Genomic DNA, 10,202 nt, shown 5'->3' with positions numbered 1-10,202 from the left:
AGAAATTTCCCACATATACTGTAACATACTAGGGTATAGTGTTTTTTTTAAGTCACGATCAAAAACACAACGTGTATATACACGCTTATATATATATATATATATATATATATATATATATATATATATATATATATATATATATATATGTGTGTGTGTGTGTGTGTGGGCGTGTGTATGTATGTATATCTGTTGTGTAAGTGTGAATATATATGCTCTAAGCACACACAGTATACACTTGCTTATATAAATAGGCAATGTAGGTACTAAAACACAAACTAGTAGTATAATTCGTGTGCTGTATATCCTAATATGGTGCACCATGTCAATTTTTTCATATAGTCAGTGACTTTTGCTTAAAGTTTGTTCCTCCTCTCCATCTGCTGAGCTTTACGGACCTTTGATCTTTGCTTCGCCTAAATGTAAATGTCGTTCTTTGGTCATGTAGCCCTGTCCCGCAGGGAAATCCGCCTACAGTGTGCCTTGTGTAACACAGTGTAGGCAAAGTGAAGGTTCTTTCAAACGTTCGTTTCGCGTCTAGCTGTATTGCTTTCCCTTTTTCACTCTTCATTCGTTTTTATTCTATTATTTTTCCTCCCACAGAGCCGTTCTTCTTGTTTAACATTGTCAGATGCCAGTTTGTAACTCTTATTTCAGAAAATATTGCCTCTCCTCATCAATGAGAATCTAAAGGTCGAGACTTCATATAATCCTAAAATCGGCCTTTCACTATTTTTTCCACTATTTAATTGATCTTCTATCAGGTTTGATTAGATATGGGTATTAGTTGCCCGTCCCGTCGGCTGTCGTGCAAAAGAAGAAAACGCATTCAATGATACTACGATTTGGTGTTTGCAGAGCTTGTCGCAGACTCAACCTGTTTACACCACCTTGGCGCCGCGGGCAGCTTTTTTTTTTTTTTCTTTTCATTCGATTGGTGAATTAGCAAAACAGTTAAGATTCTCTTGTTAAGTACTGCTAGTTGCAGAAGTAGTCGTAGTGTCACAAATAACATGCTGACATTATTAGTTATTATGACTTAATTGTGATGTAATGATGATATTATTATTATTATTATTATTATTATTATATTATTATTATTATTATTATTATTATTATAACACGTGGTCCTCCATGTGTTATTTTGCGATTTTTTCTCGTATTGAAATGATAGCAAGCACAGATTTCATTATACGTTTATGACGACTCTCTTGACATGTCGTGAATAGAATCCATTCACTCCATCCGATGGCGTGATTGCAGATAACGTGTTCCTGGTGAATGTGTGTGAAAATATTATTAATTTTTTTTTGTGAAGTAAGCGTTGTTCAGTAACAATACCACGCACTGATAAACGTTACCCAGTTTTTTTTTAACTGGATTTGTCTATTAAAGCTTACTTTGTTTAGGAATTTGAATTCCTTCTTTTTTCTCCTTGTATTTTTTAAGAGGCAAGGTTTCTCCACTAACGAAAAAACTCGTATGCAATAAAAAAAAAAAATCAGCTCGGCTGCTATTTTAAAACGGGGACACTTTAGTCATGTTATGTTATTACAGTTTTTTTTCCCTTTTTTTTTTTTGCATCCGAGATAGGCATGGCTGCCAACACAGTATCCGTCTTGAAACGGAGTTATGTACTAAATGAGGAGTGACCAGACCGATTAATTCCTCCGCATTCACCTGTAATCCTCGATTTGTCGAGGCGAGGCCTCCCTCGTCTTTGCTGTTACCCACGTCTGTTGATCTTGCGTTAGGTAAGCATGTTATGTTATCTCAGGTGTTTACAAAACATGTGTTGTCTTATCTGTAATTAGCTTACCTGCTCTTATCTTGCGTTACAACGCTGTGAGTAGCGTCCTAGGGGATACCAGTTACTACATGTGTATTGAGAATGTTTATTTGTAGTTCGTGTGAACTGAGAATTTTCTCTATAGTACATGTGAATTGAGAAAGTTTACTTGTAGTACATGTGAATGGGTTTTTTATAATACATGTAAACCGAGAATGTTTTTTTTATATACATGTGAAGTGAGAATTTTTTATGGTACATGTGAATTGAGAAAGCGTTTTTATTGGCATGTGAATTGAATTTTTTTTTTTTTTAGTACATATGAATTGATGTTTTTTTTAATAGTACGTGTGAATTGATAACTTTTATCAGTATATAAGAATTGAGGATGATTTTGTTTATATTACGGTATCTTATCGGCGGTTAGCTTTTTTATTTTCTTTTACCACGCAACCAGCACCAAAAGTGCGAGTGTCTCGTAGTACTTGTGAATTTGGGATTTTTTTTTTTTTTTTTTTTTTTTATTTATTTATCCTTTAAAATTCCACTAGATCTGAAAACATTCCACGCTGTGGACAGGATTCGAACCTGTGCGGGCAGAGCCCAATGGATTTCAAGTCCATCTCCTTAACCACTCGGACACCACAGCTGTAAGAGATAATTGTCGGCCACATGTATTGAACAGGTGTTTTTAAGTAATAAAATAAATCGCCTCAGACTTGCTCAAGCTTTGTGACAGACACATTATTAAAACAGCTGTGGTGTCCGAGTGGTTAAGGAGATGGACTTGAAATCCATTGGGCTCTGCCCGCACAGGTTCGAATCCTGTCCACAGCGAGTGACTTTTTACTCCCATTTCAAAGCAATGATATAAATAGGTATAGAATGAGAAAGCTATAACTAAGAATTAACAGTTGTTACAGGTAATCATTCCACAAGCGTGTCACTCTGCTGTCACTTACGGGCTTTGATTCTGTTAAGTTTATGGGTTTACACCTTGTCATTAATGGAGATTAAGAGCAATCAAATAACTTGAAACGTTGCTCCGTTGAAAGGCGTAGAAAAATAATAGACAACTTACTGATTTTGAATTAGGAGCGAGTGAAAGCTATAAAAGTACTTAATAAAATGACAGGTCCCATGGGATTATTTTCGAGTTTTTCATGCATATGTTTGTATTTGTGTTTGTATACGGAGAAAGTGTGTCGGTAATGTTGTATGGGACGAATGATGTTTGAAGATGAATTGTACTGGTATGGAATAGAGGAGAGAAATTATATGGATTATTGAAGGAGCTTGACAGTGTTTTCAAAAGGAGAAAGTTGTAGGCAAATTTGAGCAAAAATAAATAAGGTAATGAGGGTAAGTGCAATGCCGGGAGAAGGAGTAGTGAATGTTGATATGGATGATGGACGAGGAGGAAGGGTTGGTTTGTATAGGTATTTGCGATTATAAGTAATGAATCATGGCAGCGTGAGAGAAGCTAGTTACAGAAAAGGTGAAGCACGGAAGGCAGTAGGTTGTATACCATAGGAATTGTAAGGAAATGACCGCGTCTGTGGAAGTCACAGCAGAAATGTGGATAGAGGAACAGTTGAGCCAAAATTTAATCTCACCGATAGAAGTGTTTTGATGTCGAATGGGAATGAATGGGGAAAGTTTGTAGCTATTAAGGTAAACTGTCTGTTATAGTCGCTTGTGTTGTGGCATGCCGCACAGATGTCTGGGGTTCGCGGCTTCACCAGGACAATGAAAAATCACTGGCTCGTATCATGATCAGTTACTGCTGCAGTGTGGGGTCTGCCGTGGGAGGTTGAAACACACATTCTTTGGAAGCCTGAATTTCAAGTTAATGGCCCCTGTGTGCTTGATCTATTTGAATAGGTTCCATCTACTGAAATAATAATGATAGTATATTTGGCAAAGAAGACGTGAAGTGGTCAGAAATGTTCAGATACGTAGAAGTGGAAAAAGGTTTCAGAGGGAAAAGCAGAGGAAGCCTATAAAAATGCTGAATAGAAATCGTAGAGAAGGTTTTGGAAAGGAAGAACCTTCATATTCGAGAAGCACGAGATTGCATGCAAGGTGGAGGTGAAAGGGTCAGAGTGTGTACAGGGGCTTGACGCTCTGCTGGTGAGCATTTTGTACACGTACTGGCTTATGTTATGGAAGTGTTTTGCACGGAGGCTTCATCCACGATTCGGCACTTGAAGTACGAAATGAGACTGTTACCATTATCTTGAGATTTCCTCTGGAGCCACCCTCTGTTGGGGAAAACGACTTGATTTCTATTCGAAAAGTTGAGAGGGTATTGTGGCTAATATAATCGGTTACAAACACACACACACACACACACACTATATATATATATATATATATATATATATATATATATATATATATATACATATATATACATATATATATATATATATATATATATATATATATATATATATAGTGTGTGTGTGTGTGTGTGTGTGTGTGTGTGTGTGTGTATTCCGCCAGCTCCCGTATCGTGTCTGCATTTTCTTACGTGTTTTATTACTCGCATAACAGAATCTTATTTTGTGTTGTTCCATATGCATATTTTCACAGAAACTATAATAATGATAGTAACATGATTTTATTATTATTAGATTATTATTTTATTGATTATTATTATTAGTTATTATTGATTGATTATTACTTGTTACGTTTGTTTGTTTTTTGGTTGTTGTTTGTTGTTGGTTATCTTGTACAGTAATTTATGCAATAATGACTGGAATGACAAATCTTATTAACTCTTGGTTGCGTGGTGATAAACATTACACGACGAATGGTAATAATTACAGTAATGAACTTAGCATCGCTAAAACCAACAAATACATTAATAACACCATCAGTAGTAGGTTAATTATTGTTACTCGATGAAATAGTAGAACAGTCATGTAGAATGCAGGGTACTCATTACTTAGTGAATTAAATCGGTCTGCAAGATTGGAAACTCCATAAGAAATTCATATTTAGGTTTTCATTGGAAAACTTATCGACAGATATTTTCCAATCATGATGTCATAGTCCATTTTTTATTGGCCGTAGTATTTACATAAATGCTGAAAGTGAGACCAGTACATTCCATGTACGGGATAATGAAAACTAAAAAAAACTTATTTTTTTAAAATCTCCATTTCGGGAAAGAGAGAGAGAGATCAAACACATGAAAAAGTGGAGTAATTTGCAATTAATTGTAAAACGTTCAATCCGTAATTATTAAAAGTCATCTGGCAACAAGACCGAGATAGAGAAAGTTAGAAGGCTAATTTAGGTACAATTTGTTGTGTACGCATTTTGAGAGAGAGAGAGAGAGAGAGAGAGAGAGAGAGAAGCGTTTATGTAAACCGAATGAAAAAAAAAGCTCTTCTGTAATGATGAAAATGAAAGGTGTTTGTGCGCGCCCTCAAAGATCCTGGTCAAAGTGCAGTTGTCTTCGTAGGCGTAGCATGGGCGTCCTTGTGGGCGGCCTCCTCAAGTTTAGGTCATGAGGTCCTGCAAGAGGTGCGCGCTGTATTTTCAGGTAATGATAATAATAATAAAAACGGCATATATGATATTGGTCTCTCTTTTCTTTCACATGATGAAAATGACAGAATTGAATATATATGTAATATATATATATATATATATATATATATATATATATATATATATATATATATATATATATATATATAATTATATAATATAATATATATATATTAATAATATATGTGTGTTTGTGAAAATAGTCATTGATGCTTAAAACAAATATATGCTCCAATTCCTTATTCTGTTAATTGTTTAAGTGATTTATTTTACGTATTTGATTATGTATTCTGCTTGAAAGGAAAAATAGTGGTAGACTTAAGGGCGTTTCGTTGTACATTTCACTATATAGGCGACGATTACATGAAGCTCCTTCAGGCGACAACTCTCCTTTTTTTTTTTAATCAGGGAAAGTTCCGGGCGAAATGCGATTTGGCCATGTTAGGTCCAGGACCTGGTTAGGTCAGTCTCCGGGAACGGAGAGTGAAAGCAAAGGGAACCTTGTAGATGTCATTAATGTACAGAACCAGGTTGTGAGGGATTATGAAATGAATCGTTTTGTACCCATAGAGAAAGAGTATCACTGGAATGAAATTTGTGGACGACGGCCACAAGGAAGCAGATTATATTTTAGTGAAAAGGAATGTTGGAAAGTGTGGGTTTGTTCAGGGTCGGATGATAAGTCAGTTATGCTCGTAAAGCGTAGAGAAAAAGAAGAAAACCTGTAAAGAAACAGTTAGCTTATTTAGATAATAGAAAAAAGATGTTGAGGAATTAGAAAAATTCGCATTTGTATATTGGAATATTAGTGATTTCATTGGCTGTGTAATATTCTAATATTTCTTACAATGTAGACGGCAATCATATCATTAATTACGAGGAACCAGTCAGTACGATTTACGTTTGAATAACTTAATGATTTATACAACACAAGGCATAAATTAATGAAAAGTTTAGGTTATTTCTGCCCTTAGAGCAAAGTAATATTCTTTAAACGGAGTAAACGAAAGAAAACTAATAAAGAATAAACTCCAAATAAGCTTTAGATAGATCTTGTAAGAAAGTATGTCGACGAGTTAAAAGCTGTGTATTGAAATGGAAAGTCAGTGGTTTCTCGGGTCCAGATAATATGGCAGTGTTGGTCTCAAAATATGACTGGCTGAAAGGGAACGTTTGGGAAGTTTGTGGCCAGATGATGTGGTCACGTTGCTCTGGAAACCCACCAAGAATACCGGATGAAAGACATCTGAATGATCAGTATTACTTGTATTACCGGATAAAATTTGATTATTTATATAATCAAAACCGGATGTAGATTGGAAAGTTCGTGTAGTGTTTGGCAGAATGAAATGGCAATTTTCCTCTCGAAACTCAGTACATTATTTAGATTGTTGAATAAACAAGAACTTGAAACAATAAAATGATGAAATTATTGAAAGTCCAGGAGACCTGCCACAAAGTAATATGACCACGCTTGAAACGTAGACATAGAAGAATAAAAAGTAAAAAAGAAGAAAGATTGAGCATCGTGGTGCAATTGTCATGTCAAAGAGCAAGCTCTACTTATGGCTGTTAACGGTAAGGCGAAGGCGTGTGGGCGTCGCCAAGAAAAAACTAGGTGGCCGGGGTTTCGCAATTTTGGGCATGGCGATAATTTGTTTTGTAGGAACCGTTTTAAAAGGCTGCTTCTCCTTTTTACACTCCCTCTTTTTATGCCTAAGGACCGGTCAGGAATGTGATGACGAATTGATTGGAAATGCCTTTGGTCTTTCTTGCTTGATGGTTGTTTGTGAGAGCATGCCAACCTGCAAATCTGATATCACGCACAGGTTTTATGATTCCTCTGCCTGGGTGTGATATACATACAAACGCATGTCGGGTATATATGCATATATGTGTGTGTATATATATATTTTATATATATATATATATATTATATATATATATATATATATATATATAATACATACATATATGTAGTATGTATTAGTATATTTATATATATATTATATTATATATATATATAATATATATATATATATATATATAATATATACTATATATATATATAATATATTTATGTGTGTGTGTGTGTGTGTGTGTGTGTGTATTATAATAGATGTACATATATATGTGTGTATAGTGTATTTATATGAATGTATGTTTGTTTTTATTTATGTATGTGTGTGTGTTTTGCAAGAATTTTTATCATGGATATTTACTTCGCTTGTGTTTACGAATATAATTTATATATGACAAAGTTAACCTTCGCTCATCGATTACATGTTGTAATGACTCACTTGCTGCTCCACGTCTAGTAAATTATATATATATTTTTTTTACTTATTCGAGGGTATGTAGCAGATATTTTGCTTGTTTGCATAGGGTTAATTAATCGATTATTTGTGGGCTGCACTTGCTTCCACAAGAATGACGGTTATCGAGGCCGAAAATTTTGTCAGGAAAGTAATAGAAGTATTTCCGTAATAAAGAAACTCACTCGGATACATAGATACGTACATACATACATACAGTCCTTAAGTAAATGCCGTGCTTTGATCTGACAGCAATGTATGACCAACAAAAGATATTAGAAAAACAAATAATGTTATATATCTCGAATAAGTTAGAAACAAAATCAGACGGTTTACTTGCTACTCCAAGTTCTTTGACGTGCTCTTCAGTCAGCATATACAAGCATTACTGTTCAATAAACAATATTGCTATTCATTTGCTTGCTGTTTGCAAGCGTGAGTGGCGGCTGCTTACACAAGAGTGGCGGATCAACCAGACCTCACAAATAAACTACAATTTCTACCGTAATTTTTGTCGTAAAGAAGCAGTTGCGTGCGTTTGAGCATTGCGGACGCACACGTGCGCCGCGATTACAGTTACATTCAGCCATAAGACTGCCATACTGACACATTAGTATGCTAATGCTTGCATGTAATCACTTGCGCGTTAAGGGGGATATACTGACGTAATCTGTCTCAAATATATACGTATATAATATATATAGTATGTATATATATATATATATATATAATATATATATATATATATATATACACACACACATATATATATATATATATATATATATATATATATATATATATATATATATATATGTGAATTGTTTTCACCCCGCTATGCTGAGGTTTACCTCGTCGAGGCCCTCCCGTTTTGATATACTTTGTAACATTCATGTTTTTAACGAATTACTGAATACTCTCTCTCTCTCTCTCTCTCTCTCTCTCTCTCTCTCTCTCTCCTTCTTCACCTAAGCTACGACTAACAGTTAAGTGAATTTCAAAACTCCTTGTGTGGGAAAAACTTCCTAACATGAAGTAAATAGATTTGCAAAGAGTCTCAAAGAAGAGAGCTTCCGACGAATGGTCAAAGCTGATATCCTGACGTAAACATCCCAAATTAAGTTTCAGGCATGAAGCCTTAGAAATTGAAATATGTTCACAAAAGAATGGGGTATTTCTGTATTCTCAAACGACTTAGGAATATATGAAGAATTAAAACATTTATGAAAGTGAAATATGTTTCGCCAAAAGAATGAGCAAAAAAATTTGTTAAAGATAGAATCTTTTAAGACTCGTTCGTCAAAAGAAGACGGTAGGGTCTTGAAAACAGGCACAAAAATAAAAAAACTTTTTTTGAAAAGAGTTACAGAACAGATTTCAGACATGAATACAGTGGAATAATATATCGGCTGATTTCAAATGGATTTCATTTATAATCCACTGGGAAATTGTGAACGTTCAAACAGAATAATTTGAAAATTTAGACAAAGGCTGAATTGCCAAATGACTGTTCCCCTGCGGCACAAGCAGTGGCGTTGATTGGTAACACCCAACCACGCAGGGGATGACTAACCTTTAGCAAAATGTAGATTTTAGCTTTATTTGGATTTTCTTCGTTCGTTGTCTGATGTATTATCACACGTAATGTTACTTTCCTTTTTGTTTTTATCGTTGTCATTATTATTGCTGTAACTGTCCCTACTGTCCTAAGGCAACGTTACTCGGAATGCATTAGTTGGCATTCCATAATGCTCATTTTGAACTTTGCCGCTTTTATCATGTTATTTCATTATATTTTCTTTGATATAAGTTGAATAATACATTTGCTGTTTGAATAGTTTACATACCCAGTCACGTATATAGTTAGTTTTGGAGTAGTATGCCTTTTTATGTTTATTATTGATAAGTTTTATGATGATATTATCTCCATGTCATAACTAGTAACCAATTCGACGCAATTAATGGAACTCCTAAGCAGAGTTCATTTTAGAAAAGAAAAGAATTCTGAAAAACGTCAAGAAAGAATGAATCTTGTCTGATAAGGTCCTGGAGAAATTGCAGCTGTTAGATGTGAATTTAGGCTCTATTTTCCGAAGGGGGTTGTGCCGTCAATGCACCTCTCACGGTGCACTGTAGGCATTACTTAAGGTTCTTTGCAGCGTCCAATCGGCCTTTAGTTGCAGCCTTTTTCTTTACTGTGTCTCCATTTATATTCTCTTTCTTCCATCTCACTTTCCACCCTCTACTAACAATTATTTCCTAGTGTAAATGGGAGGCTGTCTTCCTGTTACAACTTTAAACTTTTTTTTTTCTTCTTTTTAACAGAAAGGTCCTGATGCATGGCCTTTAGCCTAAATTTTATATTCCATTCGCTCAATTCTTAGACATTTTAGTTGAACCAGGAAGCTTGGCAAGCCTAGACTGATAATTATATCTCATTTATTTAAAAAAGAAGCCTCTTGTTCTTAATTTAATTGAAGTACCTGTACCTGAAAGGGCACCTTCAGTTTTGCAATCAAGTTGCAAAATATTGA

The 10,202-nt window shown here is 34.8% G+C and overlaps 2 non-coding genes across 2 annotated transcripts; one reads left to right on the top strand and one right to left on the bottom strand.

Moving 5' to 3' along the window:
- Positions 1–2,356: 2,356 nt before the first annotated feature.
- Trnas-uga (transfer RNA serine (anticodon UGA)) lies at positions 2,357–2,438 on the bottom strand. Its single transcript has one exon. It is a non-coding gene; the product is annotated as a tRNA-Ser (tRNA).
- A 106-nt stretch (positions 2,439–2,544) lies between these two features.
- Trnas-uga (transfer RNA serine (anticodon UGA)) lies at positions 2,545–2,626 on the top strand. The gene has a single exon. It is a non-coding gene; the product is annotated as a tRNA-Ser (tRNA).
- The last annotated feature ends 7,576 nt before the right edge of the window (positions 2,627–10,202 follow it).

The sequence above is a fragment of the Macrobrachium nipponense genome, chromosome 13 (assembly GCF_015104395.2).
Source record: "Macrobrachium nipponense isolate FS-2020 chromosome 13, ASM1510439v2, whole genome shotgun sequence".
Lineage (NCBI taxonomy): Eukaryota > Metazoa > Arthropoda > Malacostraca > Decapoda > Palaemonidae > Macrobrachium > Macrobrachium nipponense.
This window is presented reverse-complemented; position numbering and strand designations above follow the sequence as displayed.